Genomic DNA, 16401 nt, shown 5'->3' on the forward strand with positions numbered 1-16401 from the left:
CTTGGAAAACATCATGTGGACCAATACGATGCTGAGAGCTCAACCTCACGCCCACCAAATCCCCATCCTGCGCACCTGACAGCCATCAAGATGGAAAACGCCCAGTTAAGGAACCATCTTGCCTAGGCTAACAATCAGATTGTGGAGATTTTGGCTCAATTATCCCCTCCTACAACTGATGCTACTGTTGGAAAGAGACAAAGTGGGTCCCACAGATCCCACAGGAATAATCGACCCAATATTAGTCTCTCTATCAGAACTGCAACTCCGAGTTTCATACCTTCTAAATGGATTTCGCGATAACACTTAACCTGAAATCCCCACAGGAATCATCGACCTCATGTCAGTCGTTTTGTTCGAAGTGCAACCTCGAGTTCCATACCTTCTGAATGGATTCCACGGAATGCTCAACCTGTCAACCCTCGCAAGAATAATAATTCAACTCTCACTCCGAGGAATCAGTCTGGCCAAACAATGCGAGCTGAGACCGATTCAAGGAGAAGAGACATCCCATCATATCCATCTGTGCCTTGGCCAGAAGCTCCGACACAGAGAGGGGAACCTGCACTAACTCCAACCCGGGGAATTGGAGTAGACCAAGGGTGATCCAATTTAGTGTGTTCCGATGGAATAAGAATAGCTTCACCAATAAAGCATCCTACATCGCCAATTCGACATCCAATGCCACCTCACCCATAGAGGAATGCTTCAACCCGAGGGGATAGTAGAAGAAATCCTCCCCCCTCAAAAGACGTTTATATCCCACGGTCTCGAGCTAATAATCCAGGTCCTCGACCCCAGCCACGAGTTGTAAGCTTCACGAATGGAAGCTTCTGGATAGAGATCTAGCATAGAGGCAGGCACGAGAGCAACCTAAGGAATTATTTAAGCTCTGCACAAAGCCTTCACTCCGACCCACATTCTGACCTGCGTGATCATCTGAACTCACAAAGAGGACATCACGCTCGCCACGATGATTTGAGTTACACTTAGGCTAGGGAAGATTCATCTATTGTACGTGACAATTGGAATGTCTCATCTGACCGAGCTCAAGCGTGGAGGGATAATAACCCATCTAACACATACAAAAGGATGGGAGCTGATAATCAGCTCCCAAATAACCTAGAGACCAAGGATCCAACCCTCAAGCAGCTGGCCTTAATGGAAGAGAAAATGAAGACTCATGTCTGGAAAAGGCATTGATAACTGTGATTCTGATGAGGAGCTCAAGCCTTTCGCTCCCCATACTGTGGCAGCTCTTTATCCTATTGGCTTCAGGATGCTGACCATACCCACATATAATGGGATCACTGATCCATCCAATCACTTAGGGACCTTCAACACGCTAATGATGGCCCACAACATAAATTTTGACCTAAGGTATATTCTGTTCCCTGCAACGTTGACTGGACTAGCCAAACTGTGGTTCATCAAATATAAAAAATATTCAATCACCTCCTAGAAAAAAACTATCTTCTAAGTTAAAAAGACAGTTTTGGGCTGCAAAAGAGACCCGAGTAGAGGTCGATTCATTGGCTAACATCAAATAGCAACCCGATGAATCCCTGAAGGCATATCTCAACTGATTCACAAATGCAGCGACCCGAGCTAGAGATGATGATGAAAGCTCTAAGCTCATGGGTATGAGAATGGGAATTACCGTTGGAGGAGATTTGTGGAAAGAAGTCCAAAGAAAAGGAGTGAAGAATGTAGATGAGATCTTGGCTCAAGCTCAAGAATGGATAAATTTAGAAGAGGCAGAGTCTGCTGTCGATGGAACTAGCCAGACCCTCATTTAGCCTACTGGAGTGGTAAAGGATGCTGCAACTATGGCTCAGCCCATTACCCAGAATAACCAATCGAGGGGTAATAAACGGAAAAGGAATGGTGAGGGCGACCAGAATGGCTCCAAGAAAAATAAGCAAGGGTTAAATATACCTTCATCTACACTGCCTATACATATTTAACAGATACACGAGAATGTATTTATTTAGCTAACTGTACTTTCCTTCCATCAAAGAAGCCTAAGCCCATGAAGTATCAAAGGGCGAAGAGAGACCCAGCTAAATTCTGTTGATATCATAATGACATTGGTCACAACATCGACGATTGCCATCAACTAAAAGATGATATTGAGACGCTCATCCTGGCTGGACCATTAGCACAATACGCTCAAAACAAGGTAGCCCCTAGTCAACCGGTGGGGCAGAACTCACAACCTGCTCAGGCAAGTCAGGCCAACCCTCAACCACCTCAAGGGAATCAGGTTATCTCTCCTCTTGTTGAATGAAGGGAAATAGCCACTATCGCTAGGGGGCCCCATTTTCCAGGGACGTGCAGTGGAGCCCATAAAAGGTATATTCAGGAGCTTAAGATGCATAATGGTGCCGAGTTTATACCGGAGCAGAGGTTATCAAAGCAACAACGGTTGGAGAAATAACTAATCATTTTTACGAAAGAGGACACTAGCCACGTCCAATTCTCGCATAATGACCCACAGGTGATAACCATCCAGCTTACAAATTGAAGAATACGAAGGATACTGATCAACAATGGGAGCTCCGTAAACGTGTTTTTTCAAGTCCACCCTTGAAAAGATGGGGCTATTTGTAGCCAATCTGAAAGCAAGTTTAATGACTCTCTATGGATTTTCAGAAGAAGAAATGGCAGCCATATGAACAATCAAGCTTGTAGTTACATTGGGCGAGGAGACATGAGTTGTCGCCAAGATGCTCGAGTTCATAGTAATTGATTGTCCGGCCACCTACAATGCAATTTTAGGAAGGCCTGTGTTTATAGCGTTGGAAGCTATAACTTTGGTTCTCCATCTGGCCATGAAATTTCCCTTGTTCTCGGGGATATGCATAGTGAGGAGAGATCAACTCGATGCCAGGGAATGCTATAGCATTACCATGAGTGGAAAATCACAACATGGGCAGCAGGCCATGGTAATAACTGAAGAAAATGAGGAGCCTCAGACAGTGGTAGTTGTTGAAGTGGGGGAAGACCTCAGGAAATCAGAAATGAGGTCGCACAACCCGAAGAGATTGATCTGAGATTAGTCAAAGAGATACATGAGCTCCAGGCTTTAGAGGAGCTAGAGGAAATCATCCTCGACCTAAAAATACCTACGAGGAAAATCTAGAAAAGATCAGGTCGCTATTATAAATTCCCTCACCAAGGTCGCGAAAAGATGTAAAGAGCTTAACTGGAAAGGTCACTGCCTTAGACCAATTCGTATCAAAGTCCACAGACAAATGTCTCCCTTTTTACATCTTGCTTAGAGGGCATGGACAGTTTGAGTGGACAACAGAATGTGAACATGAATTTCAAGATCTAAAGACTCATTTAGCTAAGCCCCCTGTGTTATCAAAACCAACTGCTGGGGAAAGTCAATACTTATACCTAGATGTAACTTAAAATGCGGTTAGCACTGTGTTAGTTCGAGAGGAAAATTGAACACAGAAGTCGATGTATTATGTGAGCAAGAGGCTTCTGGGAGCTAAATATAGATACCGTCTAATCGAAAAACTCTGATCCTATTTGATCCTGGCTTCGAGAAAACTCAGGCCTTATTTCCAGTCCCACACTATACACGTATTAACCAGTCAACCTTTAAGGTAGGTTTTAAAAAACCTGAGACATCAGGACGTCTACTTAAGTGGGCAATAAAACTTAGGTAGTTTGAGATACTATACAAACCACGAATAGCAATCAAAGGTCAAGCTCTCCCTGACATCGTGGCTGAATGTACGGGATTCCAAGACAAACCAATGAGAGAACCTATACAAGAATTATGGAAAACTCTTCGTTGACGGATCGTCAAACGAGAACAGGTCTAGAGCTGGAACAATTTTAATTTTTCCTGAAGGACATCGTTTCCATACGGTTTTCAGAATTGGTTTCGGTGCCTCCATCAATGAAGCAGAGTACAAGGTATTATTGACTGGAGTTATAATAGCAAAAGGGCTGAAAGCAAGATCAATTCAATGCTTTAGCGATTCTCAGCTCGTGGTCAATCAAGTATTAGGGGAGTACCAAGCTCGAGGAATCAAAATGGAAGTTTATCTAGCTAAGGTTAACGGTTAATTGTCTGAATTCGAGTTATATTCTGTCGAACAGGTCCCCCGCAACAGAACACTAATGCTGACGCTCTAGCTCGACTCACCACCACCAAGGAAGCAAACACATTAAATGTTGTCCCCGTATAATTCTTAGAACAGCCAAGTATCGATAAAGAGTCAATATTAATCAGAGTACTTTGCACAAAACTGACCTGGATGACTTCTATTTTCGAGTACCTCACGACTGGTAAGCAACCAGAAGATGGAAAGAATGCAAGGAAATTATTGTATTAGGTCCCACAGTATGTAATGGTATAAGGGATTCTCTACAGTCAAGGACATTCATTGCCCCTACTGAGATGTGTTCTACTCGAGGAAGCACCCATCCTTCGTGAAATACACGAAGGGTTTTGTGGAGACCATGCTGGGGGGCAAAACTTGGCTTTGAAGGTATTAAGGCAAGACTATTTTTGGCCTACACTTAGAAAGGACTCGACCTCATATGTCCTAAAGTGCGATAAATGTCAGCGTTTTGCCACTATTACTTGAGCAACACCCATGGAGATGACCATGATATCGTCCCCTTGGCTGTTTGCTGTATGGGGGATCTGCTTAATCGGCTTATGGCCAACTGGAAGGGAGGAGTTCGCTATGCGTTTGTTGCCATCGACTACTTTACTAAGTGGGTTGAGGCCGAGCCCCTGGCGACTATAACCTCAAAGAGAGTCTTAGATTTTGTTGTGAAGAACATCATATGTCATTTTGGACTCCCAAAAAAGATTGTGCCTGACAATGGGACTCAGTTTGATAGCGACCTATTCACAACCTTTTGTGAGAAATATGGCATAATGAACAATTTCTACTCAATAACATACCTTCAAGCTAATGGACGGGTTGAGGCAGTAAAAAAAGCCTTGAAGGTGAGCTTAAAGAAACAACTAGAAGATGCTAAGAGGATATGGCCATACCAGCTCCGAAAGTGCTCTGGGCCTATAGGACCTCACATCGCACATTTACTGGGCACACACCCTTCTTTCTGACCTTTGGAAGCAAGGCTATACTCCCAGTGGAGGCTTTAGTGACATCATATAGGAAAAGAACCTACAACCAGGATCATAATCATGACCTGCTTAATGCATCCTTGGATTTTATCGAAGAGCAGTGAGAGGATTCTCAACTACAGCTCGCCCATTACCAGTAAAAGGGTTACTCGCTATTTTAACTCAAAATTCAAAGGATGAAGACTCGAACTGCGTGACTTAGTGCTCCAAAGGGTATTTTTAGTGAATAAAGATCCTAAAGATGGTGTATTGGGACCAAACTGGGAAGGATCCTACCAAATTGTAGAAATCTTACGTGAAGGAACCTTCAAACTAGCTCGGCTAAGTGGAGAATTGGTCCCACAGACCTAGAACGCTCTACATCTCAAAAAATACTATGAATAATAGGACGATTTTGTTAGTTTTTAGTATTTTTCCATGTATGAATTATTTATAAAAGTCATTCTATTTTAATAACACAAGATTACTACATAATTCTAACGTGAAATCGATATTTTATCTTATTCTTGTGATGTATCACGAGCTTATTTTGTAAAAGCGATCTAGAATAGTCATAACTTTTGATCGCTTGGGGGGCATATAACCTCGAAGAGTCTTTGAAGTATTCAACAAATTTAGATAAAATTTGCACAACTTAGAATTTGGAAAATTGATTATTCTACAACATTTTAAAGCTCGAATTTTCAAAGAAATTATGAATATGAAGTAAGTTAAGAAAATTCAAAGTAAAACAAAACCTAGAAATCAACTACGGAAACTCTTGGATATAATTAGGTCTGAGGTCTGATTCCTAACAGGTATAACGCTATTAGGCAAGCAAACTTCTGGATATAACCAGGTCATCGACCAGAATTAACTGGTTGAGCCATAAATCGTTATCTTGATCTAAAGATAACCCATATGACTGCATATGTACAAGGACAAAAAAATAAAGAGGTTCATAAACATGGCAAGATAATAGGTTAAGGGGGAAAAATAGATCAGAAACTAATGAACATGTACTAACGCAAGTATATGAATAACTCGAGGAAAAATAACCTCGAACTAAACCTAAACATGCGCCCACTACAGACTGACACGTCTCCCGTACTCGCGTGAATGGGTGAGCACGTCTTCTCATAACAGAAGTCAAAATCCCCTACTGTGCATGTCAAAAGTGACGTCATGCACGAGCTAGAGCTTGGGGGTGCAAATGTGTTGTGAAAATTAAAGCTACGTAAGTGCACGTATCGCAATTTAGTAATAATCTTCGTAAAACCAAGTATCATCCTCAATGACAGAATCATCAATTACCAGTCAATTAATCTTTTTGTTTCTATTTGGTCAATTAAACTTTGATTTTTTTTTATAAAAAAAAAAACAGAAGAAAATATAAATTGCAGGAACAATAATTAAGAACTCAATAAAAACAATAAGTAATACTAAGCCTTGAATTTAAATAATGAAAGAGTAATTAGGGCATTTAATCTCATCAACTGTCCTCCTTATTAATCCCTAATACACATTACCAATTTCTTCTCTTTTTCTTCCTTTTTCAATTAACAAGTTGACAAAAGTAGTTTATAATCATACTATGATTTATAAACTCAACCTAAGTGAAAATTTCCTATATTTCTATGGTAAATTTAATCACAAAGATAGCATTAATCACAACAACTCAAAAGATAGTTACACAATTAATCTGGATACTCTCGTTCCAAATTAGAATTGTGTCCTAAACAACCAAAGAAAATTCAAATCTCACTTCTCAAATTTTGATTCAAAAACATAAAGATAATGACCATAGATGGCCAATCAATAATCAATCAATAAGTACAGCTTGTAAGGAATTGAAAAGAGATGAAGAAGAAATGATCATTGCATTAGTTCATAATAAGGATTCAAGTGATTCAACTAATAGCCCTAAATGGAAAATTAGTTCATAATTGTCATTCTAATCACAAAGAAATTCAAAAACAACATAAAGAAATAGATCCATAACAAACAATTGAGAATCCTCCTTGAGTGTTCTCCAAGCTTTTCACGCACCAAAACTCTCTCACTATTCCTCTCTAGTTGTCCTCTCGTTTCCCCTCTTTTTTTCTTCTATAAAAACTTTTTTTTTTTGTTTTTAAGAGAGTCAGGTCGTGGCTCTACTTGCACTATGCCGCGGCCCGTGTCCATAATTCATGAGAATCTGCACCCCTATACTGCGGCTCTCCCAAAGCCATGTCGTGGCCCGAGTCTTTAATTTCTGGGATTTATCTCTGCAAACACGCAACCTTCCTTAGCCATACCGCGACCCGAGTCTCAACACCGAAACATTGATTCTGTTAAGAGGCTAGCCGCGGCTCAACTTTATCCATGTCGTAGCCCTTAAGAAATTCTTCAACTTATGCATTTTTAAGCCCGAAAAATCGCCAATGCCTTCAAATCATGCCGAGATCCATCCTTTGTTAAAAACAACACCGAAACTTGGGTATTTCTTCTCTTTTCGAACCAATTTCCTCCAAGTATTCAAATCTTCCATTTTATTCACTAAAACTGTAAAACAAACAAAAGCGTAAAATCACACTAAATGAAATAAAAATGACATAAAAGACTACCTAAAACACCATATAACCATGACATAAACTAGACTCAACAAACTCCCCCAAACTTAACCTTTACTCACCCTCGAGTAAAGATTGACTTTAAACTTAAAACATAACACATCACACACAATTAAGCCTCCATAATATTAACATCGCATTGTCATCATTCACAAAATATCAACTACATTTTACAACAAGAATATCAGTCTGATCACTCTAACAATTAACCTGAATGCCTCAATTGGAAATTAGAATATGATTTGCAAATTACAAATGAACAATTAGAATGACTCAAACATGTCTCACTCATACCAAAAATCCACTAACCAATATTCAATATGCTTGCATACTTGTCTTTCTCCACTAATGTCAACAATACATGTTTTGGAATCAACAGGACTTTTAAGGTTCATAACATGGCTTAGGTAACGGTAGTTGAAAAGATATTTAAGCTTCATTATACCCTAAGCACATCAAAATCCAATCAAACCAACCTTCTTGCCTTTAATAATCATTCCCCAATTCACCAATTTTCCAACAATTGAGAAATCACAAAACAATGCTTCAACATCACTTTACTTGATTATTTATCACTCTTTTAGTCTTCTTTTCCTTTTTTTACTTTTCTCTTTTTTTTTTCTTTTTTTTTTGAATGGTATACATAACTTAGTGATGTTGTAAGAACTTTTACATTTCTCTCAATCATTAAAATACATCATTTATCCACATCTTGATAGTTTCACCCAATACAATCCTTTCCCCCAAACTTATTTCTAAGCTTATGGCATAATTCAAGGACAAGGGAAAATAATAATGGGTACATTTTTGGCTTAATCGTGTGGTTAAACAATTAACCAAGCAAGTCAAGGCACAAAGGGGCAAACTAAGGATAAAATAATATCGGTAAGCTTGAAAGGCTCAAACGTTCCAAAAAAATTGCCTAGATCATTTTCCAACACACATGTCATCAAGGATTTCGTCTCAAAAGACAAGCAATGCAAGTTCTATCCTATTCCACAATTCATTCCTCATACCCAAGTAAAACATGTATAACATATGCTAATTACTCACATTTACACAGCATATTCAAATTTCCAAGAAGGATTAAAATTAATCCAAAGAGTAATCAAACCAAGCACACGGTTATTCACACAATCTCTATTTCACAAGTGATGACAAACGACATTATTAAAGAAATTTTATCGACTTAACTTTTCGACAATAAAGACAAAACTAAAATAAAAACATTAAACTAAAAGAAAAATAAAAACAAAGTAAATTTATGATAAGCCCCTCCCCCAAACTTAAATTGTACATTGTCCCCAAAGTGACACGAAGACCATGGAGAGAAAGCTTACCTCAAAAAACACGCCACATTAGTATGGCGGTGGTGGTGGTGGTGGGTTGTATGGGTGAAACTGTGGTGGAGGGGTGAAATAGTGTTCATCTGCAGAACTCATCGTCCACCTAGTGACCAAAGCATTCAATTCTTCCACATGAACACGCCCATACTCATTATGTTGTACCATGTAATCATTGTAATGCTGATTTTTCACTTGATGTGACTGGATTAAATACTGATTTTGGCGGATGATATAATCCATTCGATCATGCGTACGCTGAGTGTGCTCATCAATAGGCCCACCAAGTGCCAAATGTGATGCACTACAACTGGGTCCCCCCTCATCAGTTGCCCCCATACAAATTGGATCAAGCTCCTCCTCGTCTCCACCTTGCAGACATTTAGGGGCTTGGCCAGGTTGTGGAGGCTCAAGAGTGGCTGAAGGAAAAACATGAACCATAGAATGAGTGATAGGCTTCATGGGCTTCCAAATTATGTCTTTGTCAAGAACTGGAACCTCATAAGTCTCACACAACTGAGTTATGAACGTGCCATGCGTCAAGCCAGCAGTGGTGTTGAATTTACTAATGTTGTGAATGCTATACCGGATTATTCGTCCCACATCAATTGTTTTTTTCGTCATGATAGCGTAAACAAAATGACAATGCTATCGATCAATAGAAGATACATAAGAGCCGAGCAGCAGACGAGCACTCACGAAATAAGCCCAAGCACGGGCAATTCGATTCAACTGCCAGCGAAATAAATGCTTAGGCTCACCACCATGATAATGAAATCTAGCCCCTGGCAAACTCAATGTTTCTGCTACCTCAACATAATCAACCTCGCTAAAATGAGCCAACTGCCAATGTTCATCTTCAGTGGCTAGAATAGTAGGAAGATGGAGCAAAGCATTAAACGAATCAATGTCGGAAGGCATTGCCTTGCCTCGAACCAAAACTTTTTGCTCATCATCTTGACTGGGGAAATTTGCATAAAACTCATACAGCTGAGAGTAATTAGCAGTATCCACTTACAATTGCTTACAAACTATGCCCCAATTACTACAGTAATTTCAGCTCGGATTGACTCATAGGGGGAGTCATTCAAGTATGGTTCCAATTGATACTCCATCCCCCTTTCTGGAACAACAGATTTCCCATTCACTCTCTTAAAAAAATATGCAGCCTCCTTATTTTTAAATTTTTCTGTGTTAAAATCAGTGGGTGGTGGCGGTGTTTGTTGAGCTCAGGATGAGGAGGCTTTCTTTGCAGGATTTCTCTTAGGACCCATCACACACAAGTACAAAAACAATGAATATCCCCAAATTTTCTGAGAAAAATTGAGCAGACCCTCCCCTTGTTTCCCCACTCCCCAAAATCACCAAATCAAATGAACAAGGAACCCAGTCCAAAATAGTCCAAATCACCAAAAAAAATTCTAAGTTTCCAATAAGAAATCACTAAAAAGGATATGTGACACTTAATTGAATGTGAAAACTCTTCTACTCTTTGTCTCCTTGGCAAATGAACACTCAAAATGAGAGAATGAGCTATGAGAATGAAGGGAATGGAGGTTAGGGCTGGTGTTTATGGTGAGAATGAGGAGAGAATGAAGAAAAAGGGTAAAAAAATTGGGGTTTTGAACTTTGTCAGTGCAACACGGGCCGCGGCCCTAGTCTTTCAATGTCGCGGCCCGCCTCATAAATCTGGAACTTCTAAGGAGCCATGGCTGCGGCATTACTTACACCATTCTGTAGCCCGCATCAATTTTCTGGGCAACATTGAGTCCTCATGCCGCGACTCTCCAAGGCCATGCCACGGCCTGCCTATTCCTTAAGAAAATCCATGTGCCTCTGTAAGGAGTCATGCCGCGACCCTTAAGGAAATTCTTCATTTTCTCTTTTTTTTTTTTCTTTTTTTTTCATTTTCACGCTTTCCATGATTCCATAAGTACAATAATAAACCAAATACTCATAATTTACAAGTGCAAAAATTTAAACCTAAACTTTTGTTCCAACAAGACTAAAAAGTAAAGAAAACAATAAAAATATATGGGATGCCTCCCACGAGCGCTGTCGTTAACGTCATTTAGCCGAACGCTGAACTCCTCTTCAAAAGGGCTTCAAGAGGATAATGGACTTTGCTTAATGAAACGCACCACCCAAATATAGCTTCAACCGTTGCCCATTCACCTTGAAAGGAGTTCCATTCTTTCCTTGCACTTCCACTGAGCCATATGGAAACACTCTCACAATAGTAAAAGGACCTGACCACCTTGATTTCAATTTTCCAGGAAATAGTCTCAACCTTGAATTAAAAAGAAGTACCTGTTGTCCAGGTTGAAATTCTTTTCTGACTAGGTTCTTGTCATGCCAAGCTTTGGTGCACTCCTTATAGGTGTTTGCATTTTCGTATGCCTCATTACAGAATTCATCAAGCTCATTCAGTTGCAAAATTATATTCTCACTAGCAACATTCCAATCAAAGTTTAACTTTTTCATTGCCCAGTATGCCTTATGCTCTAACTCAACTGAAAGATGACAAGCTTTTCCAAAATCTAAGCAATATGGAGACATACCTATCGGTGTTTTAAATGTCGTTTTGTAAGCCCATAGAGCATCATCCAACTTCTTTGACCAGGTTTTTCCTTGAACTATCCACAGTCTTTTCAAGGATACTTTTCACCTCCCTGTTTGAAATTTCAGCTTGGCCATTTGATTGGGGGTGATATGGCAATGCAGTGCGGTGGTAGACACCGTAGCGAGCTAAAAGTGCAACAAGTTGTTTATTGACAAAATGACTCCCTTCATCGCTAATGAGAGCTCGGGGTGTACCAAAACAAGTGAAAATGTGTTTATGGAGAAAGTTCAATAAAGTTTTACCTTCGTTGGTCTTCTTTGCAGCAGCTTCCACCCATTTTGACACATAATCAGCTGCTAGCAGGATATAGTCATTATTGTAAGATGGTGGAAATGGACCCATGAAGTCAATGCCCCAAACATCAAACAGCTCAACTTCCAAAATCACATTGAGGGGAATCTTATTTCTCCTTGAGATATTACTAGTGCGCTGACACCGATCACAAGCCTTCACAAAAGAATTAGCATCTTTAAATAGGGTTGGCCAATAAAAACTATTTGCAATACCTTAGCTACTGTTCTTGTGGCTCCAAAATGCCCACCACATTGTAAATTGTGGCAGTGGGAAAGAATAGAATGCATTTCATCCTCAGGTACACAACATCAAATGATTTGATCAACACAATGCTTATAGAGAATAGGCTCCTCCCAGTAGTATTGCTTCACCTCAGAGTAAAAAATTTTCAATTGTTGCCTTGTCATCTCAGGAGGCACAACCTTTGCAACAAGGAAATTCACAATATCAGCAAACCAAGGCACAATAGGATTTTCACTCACCCTAAATAATTGTTCATCTAGAAAGAAATCATTAATCTACACAACTTTCTCATTCTGACTCTCTTCTATTTCAAGTCTCGACAAGTGATCAACGACCAGGTTTTCAGTACCCTTTTTGTGACGAATCTCCATATCAAACTCTTGTAGCAATAGAACCCATCTGATTAAGTGAGGCTTTGCGTCTTTCTTAGTCATCAAGTACTCGATAGCAGAGTGATCAGTATACACAATCACCTTATTACTAATCATATAAGGTCTGAACTTGTCAAAAGTAAATACTATGGCTAGCAACTCTTTTTCTATTGTGGCGAAATTCAACTGTGCATCATTGAGAGTTCTACTAGCGTCGTAAATGGAGCAAAATACCTTGTCAATACGCTGCCCCAAAACTGCATCCACAACATAATCACTAGAGTCACTCATCAATTCGAATGGTAAGTCCCAGTTTGGAGCCACAACTATAGGTGCAGATATCAACTTCTCCTTGAGTACCTTGAAAGCATGAAGGCACTCCTCATTGAAATCAAAAACCACACAATTCATCAACAGTGAAGAGAGAGGCTTAGACACTTTAGAAAATCTTTGATGAATCGTCGATAAAACCCTGCGTGGCCAAGGAAACTTCTTACACCTTTCACTGACACCAAAGGTGGTAATTTCTCAATTGTTGCAATTTTTGCTTTATCCACCTTGATACCATCTCTAGAGATCTTGTGCCCCAGAACAATTCCTTCTTTTACCATAAAATGGCATTTTTCCCAATTTAGCACCAGATTTTCTTTTTCACAACGATTCAATACATTTTCCAAGTTACCCAAACACATATCGAACGAAGAGCCAAAAACAGAAAAGTCATCCATGAAAATCTCAATACTCCTTTCCACCATATCTGAAAAGATAGCCATCATGCACTGTTGAAATGTTGCTGGAGCATTACATAGTCCAAATGGCATTCTTCTGAAAGCAAATGTGCCATAGGGACATGTGAATGTTTTTTTCTCTTGGTCCTATGGTGCAATAGCAATCTAATGGTACCCTGAATACCCATCCAAGAAACAGTAGTAGTTGTGGCCTGCTAATCTGTCAAGCATTTGATCAAGGAAAGGCAAAGGAAAATGATCCTTCCTCGTAGCCTTGTTGAGCTTGCGATAATCAATACAAATCCTCCACCTAGTCACAGTTCTAGTTGGAATGAGTTCATTGTTTTCATTCTTCACCACGGTCATACCATCCTTCTTAGGTACCACTTTCACTGGGCTAACCCATGCACTATCAGAAATTAGGCAGATCACCCCGACGTCCAACCATTTAAGGATCTGCTCAAGTACAACCTCCTTCATAGCTGGATTGAGTCTTCTCTAAGCCTCTATAGATGGCTTGCTATCTTCGTCAAATAAAATTTTATGCATTACTATTGAAGGAATTATTCCTCTAATATCAACCAATGTCCACCCAATGGCCAATTTATGATCCCGTAAAACCCTCAACAATTTCTCCAATTCAGTTTTTGAGAGGTGAGCTGAAACAATTACAGGTAAAGTCTCCTTCTCCCCCAAGTATGCATAACACAAATGATTCGAAAGAGCCTTCAATTCCAATTGCGGTGGCTGCTGTATGGATGTTAATGGTCGTTCTGGTCCCTCCGCCAACTCTTCAAACTTTTTCCTGTACGGTTGGTAAGAGTTGATCCAATTTACATACTCTCTCATCTCAGCACCATCATCATCTACCTCACCACCTATCAACACCGCCTCTAAAGCATCACTACTCACCCTTCTCTCTGACACTGCTTTATCTATCACATCCACACTATAGCAACTGTCACTAGCCACCAGTTACATCGTTGCCTTGAAGACATTGAATACCACCTCATCTCCTTGAACTCTGAGTTTAAGCTCTCCCTTTTGAACATCAATGAGAGCTTGGCCTGTGGCTAGAAATGGTCTTCCAAGAATAATAGGTACATCCATATCCTCCTCCGTGTCAAGAACGATACAGTCAGGAGGAAAAATAAACTTATCCACCTTCACAAGAACATCTTCTATGATACCCCGTGGATGCTTCACCGATCGATCTGCTAATTGTAGAGTGACTGTTGTTGGTCTTGCCTCACCCAAACCAAGTCTTCTGAACACAAATAAGGGCATCAGAATAACACTCGCCCCCAGATCACACAAGGCATGCTTACATTCAAATTTTCCAATTGTGCAAGGTATAGTAAAGCTCCTCGAATCTCTCAACTTCTGGGGCAGCTTCCTTTGCAATATAGCACTACATTCTTCAGTGAGCGCCACAGTTTCATAGTCTTCCATTTTTCTTTTCTTAGACAGAATCTCTTTCATGAAATTTACATATCTGGGCATCTGCTCCAATGCCTCATCAGAAGGAATATTGATATGCAGCTTTTTGAACACCTCTAAAAACTTAGAAAATGTTTATCAATAGTAGTCTTTCTAAGCCTATGAGGATATGGAACTCGGGCTGGCTGGTCAACAACAACTGGAGGAATCTTCTCTGTACTCTTTTGATTTTTAGTGACTCTTTTCTTTTTTCTGTATCAGACTTTTCACCCAAATCTTCATTATGAACCACTGATTGTTGTATACTAGATTGCTCAATTTGTTTGCCACTCCTCAGAGTAATTTCTTGAACTTGCTCCTTAGGATTAACTTCAGTGTTGCTATGCAAGTTTCCTTGTGGCCTATTATTAAGCATATTAGCCAACTGCCCCACTTGTGTTTCAAGATTTCTGATAGAAGATCTGGTCTCTGTCATGAACTGAGTTTGAGTGCTGGTGAGAGTCAACAATGCAGCTTGTAATTCATTAGGCCTGTCTGGTGGAGCTTGTGGCCTAGGTTGTTGTGATGAAGAGGCTTGATTCATTGGTTATTGAGGCACATTCTCCTGAAACTGACCCTGAAATTGAGGTTGCTAGCCCTAATTGTTTCTCCAAGAAAAATTGGGATAATTTCTCCACCCAAGATTGTAAGTGTTGGAGAATGGATTGTTGAATGGCATCTAAAAATTTCCCACAGCTTGAACCTGAGCTAGGTCCATAGGAATGTTATTATTACTACTAGCAGGACACTGATCAAAAGAGTGAGAACCACCAAACATTGCACACCTAGCTGCCATTTGAATCGCATTAGCGGATACAGTATTCTGCTGCAATTGTTTTGTCAACGAGGCCACTTGTGCTGTCAAAGCAGTTTTTGCATCAAGTTCATGAACTCCAGCTACCTTTCTAACCCCAGATGACCTCTCAAGGACCACTGATGATTATTTATGGCCATGTCCTCTAGCAGTTCATAAGCTTTGTTGGCACTCTTACTCATGAATGCCCCATCAGCTGCAGCATCAATAATTGTTCTTGTTGTACCACACAGCCCGTTATAAAAATTGTGAACCATCATCCACTTTTCTATACCATGGTGGGGACATTTCCTCAGTAGCTCCTTGAAACACTCCCAAGCATCATATAATGACTCCCCATCCATCTAATAGATGTTATTAATTTCTCCCCTCAATTTAGCAGCCTTCGAGGGAGGGAAAAACTTAGCCAAGAATTTTTTAGCAAGGTCTTGCCATGTATTAATAGAGTTTGCCTGCAGCGAATTAAGCCAGCTCTTAGCTCTCTCCTGCAGAGAAAATGGGAAGAGTCTCAACCTTATAGCATCATCATTGACCCCATTGTATTTGAAAGTGTCACACAACTCCAAGAAATTCGCCAAGTGCATAAAGGAGTCTTCAGAAGGAAAACCACCAAATTGGACAGTGGATTGCACCATTTTCAAGATTGTCGGCTTAACCTCAAAATTATTGGCCTCCACAGCTGGCGGTCTTATATAGTTCTGCACTCCCATTACAGTGGGCAGTACATCGTCTCTCAGTCTCCTTGCAGCAAGATTTTTAGCCTGTTTTTTAATAACCTCGGGAACCTCAT

The 16401-nt window shown here is 40.1% G+C and overlaps 1 non-coding gene across 1 annotated transcript; it reads left to right on the forward strand.

Moving 5' to 3' along the window:
• Positions 1-15881: 15881 nt before the first annotated feature.
• On the forward strand, positions 15882-15988 carry LOC133807883 (small nucleolar RNA R71). The gene has a single exon (XR_009879769.1). It is a non-coding gene; the product is annotated as a small nucleolar RNA R71 (small nucleolar RNA).
• The last annotated feature ends 413 nt before the right edge of the window (positions 15989-16401 follow it).

Source organism: Humulus lupulus, chromosome X, assembly GCF_963169125.1.
Source record: "Humulus lupulus chromosome X, drHumLupu1.1, whole genome shotgun sequence".
Taxonomy (NCBI): Eukaryota; Viridiplantae; Streptophyta; class Magnoliopsida; order Rosales; family Cannabaceae; genus Humulus; species Humulus lupulus.